General features: G+C 45.1%; 1 pseudogene; it reads right to left on the bottom strand.

Moving 5' to 3' along the window:
• Window positions 1–232: 232 nt before the first annotated feature.
• Window positions 233–4,844, bottom strand: LOC127664522 (N-acetyllactosaminide beta-1,6-N-acetylglucosaminyl-transferase-like; annotated as a pseudogene).
• Window positions 4,845–8,483: the final 3,639 nt, after the last annotated feature.

An 8,483-nucleotide genomic window follows, 5' to 3' on the forward strand; every position in this document is an offset into this window, starting at 1 on the left:
GTATATTCTATAAACAGGTACAACATGAGTGACATACATGTAAGGTATGCAAGTTCCTCTGTGTGAGTCCATGGAATCAGACATACAGAAGTATGTACAGGGTGTGTAGAAAGTTTGGAAGTCTAGGCAAACAATCAAAATATATCAGAGGTAATTTTAAGGGGTAATACACATATGGGGACACATATACATGCACACACATGTATATATACACATGCACACACTTACTACTTTATGCAGAATTGACGGTAACCCTGTTTAGTGTCACCCAGAACTGTCCATCAGGAGAGTAGGTATCTTTTGACCACTCAAGTAAGTTAGTGACCATCTATTCCTCGAGGACAAACTTAATAACTTCCCTTGTCAGAGCCACATAGGCAGAGCCAAAATAAATGGTGAGGTTATGGGGAGGAGGGGATTTCTGTATGTGTCCACAGCATGAAGGAAAACAGCTAGTACCTCTGTTCCAAATATTTATATTTAGTCCTTCTGGTGATATGAGGAGGGACCAGCAGCCTTGAGTGAGATTCTTCCCCTTAAGGCCTTTCAGGTACTGAACTATCTCCTTGTTGGTTCTCAGGTGGGGAGTCCTGCCCACAGATGTTGAAGACATACTTCCAGGAGACCTCAGAGGTCCTCAGATCTTTCACGCAGTTTAGGTCAACCTGGAACTGGGAGAAGCCCAAATAGACCACAGACTCTCTCCGTGAGGCTAGAAAGGCATTTGAGAAGCAACCCAGAAGCTCCTTCACCAAGTCTGTGAAAGCAGATGTGGTCCCATATCCACGTGCACACAGTAGACATCTTGGTGAGCGTAAATGGCACCGACGAGCCTTTCAAATGTACTGACGTCTTTGTGAACAACTGTCACATAAGCAAAAGGGAGCACAGCCTCTTCTGCAGACAGAGGGCTCATTATGTAGTGATTTTGATGTAAATATTCTCTCGGCAAGTTCTATTCTTAAGTGGGGCCATGGGTGTATTTTCATCAAAGACATTTTCTCCCTCTGTCACAACCATGTCACAGACTTCTCTACAAGGACTGAAGCTTTGTGGACGTTTCTTCGTATTCTCCGAGACTTTTGTGGCACTAATTTGTTGTGAGACAAGAATAAAAGCAATCAGCCCAGAGACGACCTAAGCATTGACCGCTTCTGCTTCTTCTTCTTCTTCCCTATGGTGTTCCCAGCTGTACTTGTCACTTGCCAGACTTCATCTTACCACCAACGCCCCGTCTTACAGTCCACAGACAGATGCAGGGTGGGGCCAGACCTGCCCTCACTTCTCGGTTTTGTCAAGGAGAGGAAGTGAAGCAAGAACAGCTCTAGTGGGAAAGTCTGTGGTTCTTGTCTCACAGGGAAGGGGCTAAGGGAACCTGGGAGTGTGAGATGCTCGCGACAATGATCCCCTGACAGAGCTGAGAACAGGGGGACGCTTTCTTCCAAGTCAGTCCTGTGTGAAGACCATGACGCTCAGACTCAGCTGCCAACTCAGGATAGACAGCTCATGTGGGGTGAGACTTATGTGTTTTGTGAGCATGCTTCCCACACAGAAAGCGCCATCACAAACACAAGTCACTTTTCAATATAAGGGATACTGAATTTCTTCACGTCAGGCTGTCACATCTGGCCAGAGGCAGGTCCCGTTAGTCACAATTGCTTGATTCTTAGATCTAAAAATAAAGGTAGTCTTATTTTCAAGGCTGGAGGTAATGTTAAATTCTTCACATCAACTCAGTCTACAAATCGAGAAAAATGGAAGCCAATGATGTTGTATGACATCATGATTTGCCAGTCAAAAATAAAGACACAGAGATGACGCAGCATTTCAAAGCTTAGGCCTCAGTTGGGTAGATATCTAATATAAGGTGACTGACTACTAACCAACGAACCTTCATTATCCTTAACAGTTTATGATGGTAGCTTTCAAGAGACTAGGACTTTACATTACATTTTTTAAATGAGTTGTATATGCATATACACCTTAAATAACATTTGAATGAATATGCAGTTTGTTATAACGATTAGAACCTTACATTTCTGTCATCATATAAGATTCCATATCAAAATTTTTTTCCATATCAAATTTTTGAGACTTCTAATAGTTCACTCTGTTCTTCCCCTTTCATGGAGATATAATAATCCACCTGGTTTGTCCTATCGTTCCTTATTCCGTGGTGACCAATATTCTGTAGCGAGTTTGTTTCTATCGCCTCACTGACAACCAGCAAGATGTTGACTGCATACCCGTTTTGCAGACTGGGAAGCTGAAATTCAAAAGCAAACCAACTGGTCTGTTGTCTAACAATGGGTGAATGACACTGTGGAGCATTAAACTGGAATGTTCCTTCCTTCTCTCCTTCCTTTTGCCCTGTCATCTCTTTTTCCTTATCTCCCTCTCCCCCTTTCCATCCCTCCTCTCCCTCCTTTCCTCTCTTCCTCTTTCCTTCCCTCCCTCCATCCCTCCCTCTATCCCTCCCTCCCTCCATCCCTCCTTCTCTCCCTCCCTCCTTTCCTCTCTTCCTCTTTCCTTCCTTCCCTCCATTCCTCCCTCCATTCCTCCCTCCATCCCTCCCTCCATCCCTCTCTCCTTCTTTCCCTCCATCCCTCTTTCCCTCCCTCCTTTCTTCTTTTCCTCCCTCCTTCTTTGACTCCCTCCCTCTCTCGCCCTCCTCCTTCTTCCTCCTCCTCCTTCCTCCTCCTCTTTCTGCTCCTCTTCTCCCTCCCCCGACACCCAAAGAGAGTTTCTCTGTGTAGCCCCAGCTATCCTAGAACTGGAGATTGGCCTCTAACTCAAAGATCCACCTGCCTCTTCCTCCCCAGTGCTGGGATTAACAGCGGCTGTCACTACCACTGTCTATTTCTTTCCCTTTTATTCTTTTTGTTTGTTTGAGACAGAGTGTCATGTAGCAGATGCTGGCTTTAAACCCAATACATTCCTAAAGCTGGACTTGAATTCCCTACTCTCCTGCCTCAGCTTCCCCAGTGCTAAGATTATAGAAATGTGCCCTATTAGACTTTCCTTCCTTTTTGGGATGGCACCTCATTGCGTTGGTCAGGCTGGCTTAAAGCGTTCGGACCTTATCATTATCCACTGTGGTAGAGGTGATTAGGAAGACATACCACCTCTCCCAGCGATGAAGTCTGACTTGTCTGACTCCACAGGCCTCCAAGCTGAAATAGCCCCTCCTCTGTCTTAGAGGCGTCCTTACTTTCCAGGTTCTGGAGTGACACAGGCTCCCTGGTAACTCATTCTTACTTTCCCAAGATTGGGCTGGAGGCCCCTCCACCTAGCGGGATCCTGTCCTCTCTGTAATGGCGTGTTTGCTTTAATATGCCCCTGGGACACTGGATCTGCCTGTTGATCACTGTGTTTTTAGCATCTCGCTCATGGGAGACACAAAGAGGTGAATCAGGCTGAGCCTCTCTCTTACTCTGTTTCAGATGTCCTGGTTAGTTCTGTATTTTGTTCATCGCTTTAGCACCGTTAGACTCATTCGGGAGGAAACTACAGTTGGGGAAATGCTCCTACAAGACTGGCCTGTGGGCACGCCTGTGGTACTGTGGGTGATGCCAGCCCTGGGCAGGTCGTCAGAGGAAGATGTGCGAGCCAGGAGGAACACTGAGGGAAGGTAGCCTTTAGGTTCCTGCTTTGAGTTCCTATTCTAACTTCTGTCAGTGACAGAGTGAGCTGAGAATTGTCAGCTGAACTAAACCCTTTCCTACCCAAGTTATTTTTGGTCATCGTGTAACAGGGCCCCAAGACTTAGCACAAGAGACTCCATGAAGGAAGTACACCATTCAGGCTATAAACTCAACACATACACAGCCCTACCTGCCAAAACGGAAACATAGGCCTAATCTCTCAAGGTCTGTATACTTCTGGGATACGGCCACTAGTCACAAAATGTACTAACTTTGTCTTTTAGCTTTTGTAGTTCCACTTCTGGCTAAATATTCTTGTTAAGTGAAGTACGGGAACCCAGAACATAGCTTTTGTGCTTAAAAGCTCGCCCTGAGAAAAGCTTAGCGCTACACTGGTATCCCAAACACTGTGTAGTCACAGACGGCTAAGACTTTTCACTGGCAGAAACCCAGGTCCGAGCAATCTTCTCTGCTGGCAGCCCCACAGCAATCACAGCAATAGAAACACTAACTAAGATTATTTTTACACGGTGTTCAAACCTTCGAATGGTTTAATACTTTTAAGTGGTTGGAAAAAGTTTCGAAGAACTCAAATATCTTGCTGTTCCACTTCTCACCCCTTGCTGTGGCCTAGACCTTGTCAAGATGTGGTGCTGCCCCCTAGTGGCCTGTGCAGAACAGCTCAGAGTGTTCCTTTGCAGTGCCGAGACAGAATCCAAGGCCTTCATGTGCCAACAAGCACTCTAGTGCTGAGCCCCAGTCCTCCTTTCCTCTTAAAAAAGTCTCACTAAGCCGGCCAGTGGTGGCGCACGCCTGCAATCCCAGCACTCTGGGAGGCAGAGGCAGGCGGATTTCTGAGTTCAAGACCAGCCTGGTCTACAGAGTGAGTTCCAGGACAGCCAGGGATACACAGAAAAACCCTGTCTCGAAAAAACAAAAACAACAACAACAGCAAAAAAGTCTCACTAAGTCGTCTAGGCTGGCCTTGAACTTTCTGTTCTTTTCATTTAGTCTCGTGCAGAGTTGATATTACAGGACTGCAACCAGGCCAAGCACCCACCCACCCCGTTCCCCCTCCTCCCTTTTCCGGAGAGGTCTGAAAGTCTGTTCCTGGAAGGAAGGGAGACTTTTCATATTGTTGCTGTAATATGCCAGCCAGTCATTGACGCAGAAAAATAACTTGACTAAGAGCAGGGTCATGCCGATCACAGACCCTGTTATATTCTGTATGAGGTTTGTTAATCTTAAGAAATTCCACAAAGCTTTACATAGGACTTATCCAATTAAAGGTCAATATGGACTGTTACGTCTAAAATGGCTTGAGTCAGAGCTAACCACTAGGCAGCACTTCCTGCACCTGAACATGAGCTCACTGTGGTTTTTGCAGTTTTAGCCTTTATGAGCTGACAGAGAAAGATACTTGATGTTGTGGTTCAGCCCCCAAATTCTGATGGAACAGTCTTAGGGTGTGCGTCCCTGACTGACTGAGATGGATGTTTGTGTGGTTTGTGGGGAGAGACTCCTGGACCCCAACACATACAGTCATAGCATTCTGTTCCCAACCCCTCTGTAAGCAGTGGGGAGAGCGCAGCTTTGAAAGACTTAGAAGTGCCTCCATGTGGCCCTTTTGGGGGTCCAACCCCCCATCTGTCCTCCACTCTTCAGGGAAGCCATCCAAAATGGTGCCTGAGAGGTTTCATAAGGCCTGTGAGAGCTAATTAAGTTATTGTCTAAGAAGAGCAATACCTACCAGAAGAAGAAAAGGAAGGAGGAAGGACAGGAGGAGGAAGAAGAGGAGGAGAAAAAGGAAGAGGACTGGAGAGATGACTCAGCAGTTAAGAGCACTGACTGCTCTTCCAAAGGTCATGAGTTCAATTCCCAGCAACCATGTGGTGGCTCACAACTGTCTGTAGTGGGATCCGATGTCTGGTGTGTCTGAAGACAATTGCAGTGTTCTCATACACATTAAATAAATAAATAAATAAATGAATAAGTAAATGAAGGAGGAGGAGGATGAAGAGGAGAAGAAGGAGAGAAAGAAGTGGAAGTGGAGAAAAGGAAGAAACTGGCTTGGCAGGCAAAATTCTGTGAGTTCAAGGCTAGCCTGGAGCAAGTTCTAGAATAACCAAGGCTACATAGAGAAACCCTGTCTTGATAAAAACAAACAAACGAAAAGAAAGAAAGAAAACACAGGAGAAAGAAAAGCAAGCCAGATCTGGAGTGTGGCTGCCAGTAGGGATTCTTTGACAAGTACTGGCACGGAGGGCTGAACATCCAGGAGAGAAGATGATGGACAGATGGTTCACTCTGTGGTGGGTTAGGGAACACCAGTCAGGCCATTTTCTGTAGCGATGCATCAAAAGCCTTGTCTAGACACACACCTCAGGGACTGGGTTCTAGCCTAGCAAGGGCAAGGCTCTGGGTTCTAGCTCCATACTGTGGAAAGGAAGAAAAGAGAAAACAAAGAAATATAACGTACACCCCACCCCCTCAGTGTCCCAGACTCAAATAAAAATGAACTTGTTTTTGTGTCACTTGAACACTAACGTTTAAATGCTCACTCTCCTGTTGTTCAGAGAAGTCAAATGCTCTCTAAAAGGCTACCCCACTGACAGAAATAAGAAGAGAGTTGGGGGTGTCCTCTCTGTCACCATATTTTATAGGGAAAGAAAATACTGTCTGGGCACATAGAGAGACTTCTGAGAGCAGCCACTGGAACAAGTTCTATTTGCCGCACAGAAGGCAAAATTCTACAGACTCGTCTAGCTCTGACTAGCATGCAACCAGCAACACATTCAACAGTGAGTGAGATTCCACACTCAACTAAGGGGCAAATTCAACAGGCGTGTGTTTGTCTGAGAGTCACAAGATCTGTTTTTATATGCACTCTCTATCCCTTAGCCAAAAGGTAACACATATGCTTTCCAGAGGCCTGTAACGTATTTGTACTTTGAAACATAGAGTTGATAACACTTACTGTGAACAGAGCTTATCAGGATTTGGTAAATAGGTTCAAAGGGACACAAGACTGATTCTGGAGCCTAGGTGAGTAGGTAGATTTAGACGCCCTTCGGAGGGCAGCTGATTATATAATAAATCATATTTATGCATGCCCTCTACGTCTTAGTTATCTCAGGTAAACAGATTTCTTTTTATAAACTCCAGAGTTAGCCTATGACAGCAGCATTTTTTTTCAAGCACCAACTTAGTATCTCAGGTCTTCCGTCTGTCATTTCATAGTTAGCCTGCCCTTGCTCTCCGGCCAAGTTAGGTGGAATGCAAGGCCAGTTTTTAATCGTGTCCCCGTCAAAGGAAAATCTGACCCCTAAGTCCTTTTCTAATCTCTGAGGTCCAGAACCCAAGACCTTCCGCTCTGAATCACCGATGTCAAAGGTTTTTGGTTTCTGTTTGAGGCTGGGAGTCTTGGATCTCAGGCTGGCTTTAACTTTGCTATGTGGTTGAGGATAACCTTGAACTCCTCACCCTCCTGTCTCTGCTTCCTAAGTGCTTGAATTACAAGCAGGTGCTGCCCTGCCTGGTTTATATGCCGTTGAAGATTGAAGCCAGGGCTCTGTGCACTCCAGGCAAGCTTGCTACTAACTGATTCATAACCTGAACCCCAAGACTTGCTTTAAGAAGTTGTAAAAATAAGCCAGGTGTGGTGGCAAATGGATTTAAACCTAGTACTTGGGGGAGAGGGGCAAAGGGGACGGCATATTTCTTTGAGTTTAAGGCCAGCTTGGTTTGCAAAATAAGTTTCAGACCAGCAAGGGCTTCACTAGATGATCTTGTAAAAAAAAAAAAAAAGTAAGAGCGTATAACATTAGATATAATGTTATAACTATTGTAACCATCCCGGTATAGTAATAAGTATGGTATATATCATATTTCTAGAGCTTTCTCATCACCAAAACTATTTGTGCACTTAACACCACCATCCTAAGAAAGTATCCTTCCTCAATAATGATAAAGGATGAGAAATCCCTCAAAGAAACAATGTTCATGAAAATGGAAAGAGAGCTGGAGAGATGGCTCAGCGATTAAGAGCACTGACTGCTCTTCCAAAGGTCCTGAGTTTAAATCCCAGCAACCACATGGTGGCTCACAACCATCCAGAATGAGATCTGATGCCCTCTTCTGGGGTGTCTGAAGACAGCTACAGTGTACCTTCATATAATAAATTAATAATAATAATAATAATAAATTATCTTTAAAAAAGAAAATGGAAAGAAATAGTATATGTATATGTTCTTTGCTTGTTTGTTCTCAGTATCTGGGGACATTAGAGTCAACTTAGTAAAGAGAAAAGTGTCTCTTATGGAAGCAGTTTCTCCCTGTTGGTCCTCTGAGTGGGTACAGCTTGGTGGATGATAGGGACAGTGGGGCCTGCCTTAGTCCATGTTCTGTGCTGACTTCTGACCTCTGGTCCACCGAGGCAAAAGCATCCTCAACCCATTTCATATTTTTTTCTGGAGCCAAATTCCTTATACACCAGGACCATGGCTTGACCAATTACAATAGTGCTTTTAAAAAAATCGATTTTTAAAAATTTTTTATTTTATCTGACTGTCTTGGGAGGATGATTCTGCAGAGGTACCCTGATCCTGGAGTAAGGCTGCTTTTGCCTCCCGGAACACTAGGCTCAGAGCAAGACCTCTGCTGCCCCAGGGCAGGACCAGACAGAATTAACTTCAACTAGCCCTGAGTGTATCATGACACCACCCTAGAGATGGCTACTCTGGAAGCAGCAAGCTAAGACCCTTAGGAATCTGACCACTAGAGAGACCATGTCTGCCTTTGCACGAATCACCAGCCCAGAGACTGGGCAGCCCACACTGA

The sequence above is a fragment of the Apodemus sylvaticus genome, chromosome 14, assembly GCF_947179515.1.
Source record: "Apodemus sylvaticus chromosome 14, mApoSyl1.1, whole genome shotgun sequence".
Lineage (NCBI taxonomy): Eukaryota > Metazoa > Chordata > Mammalia > Rodentia > Muridae > Apodemus > Apodemus sylvaticus.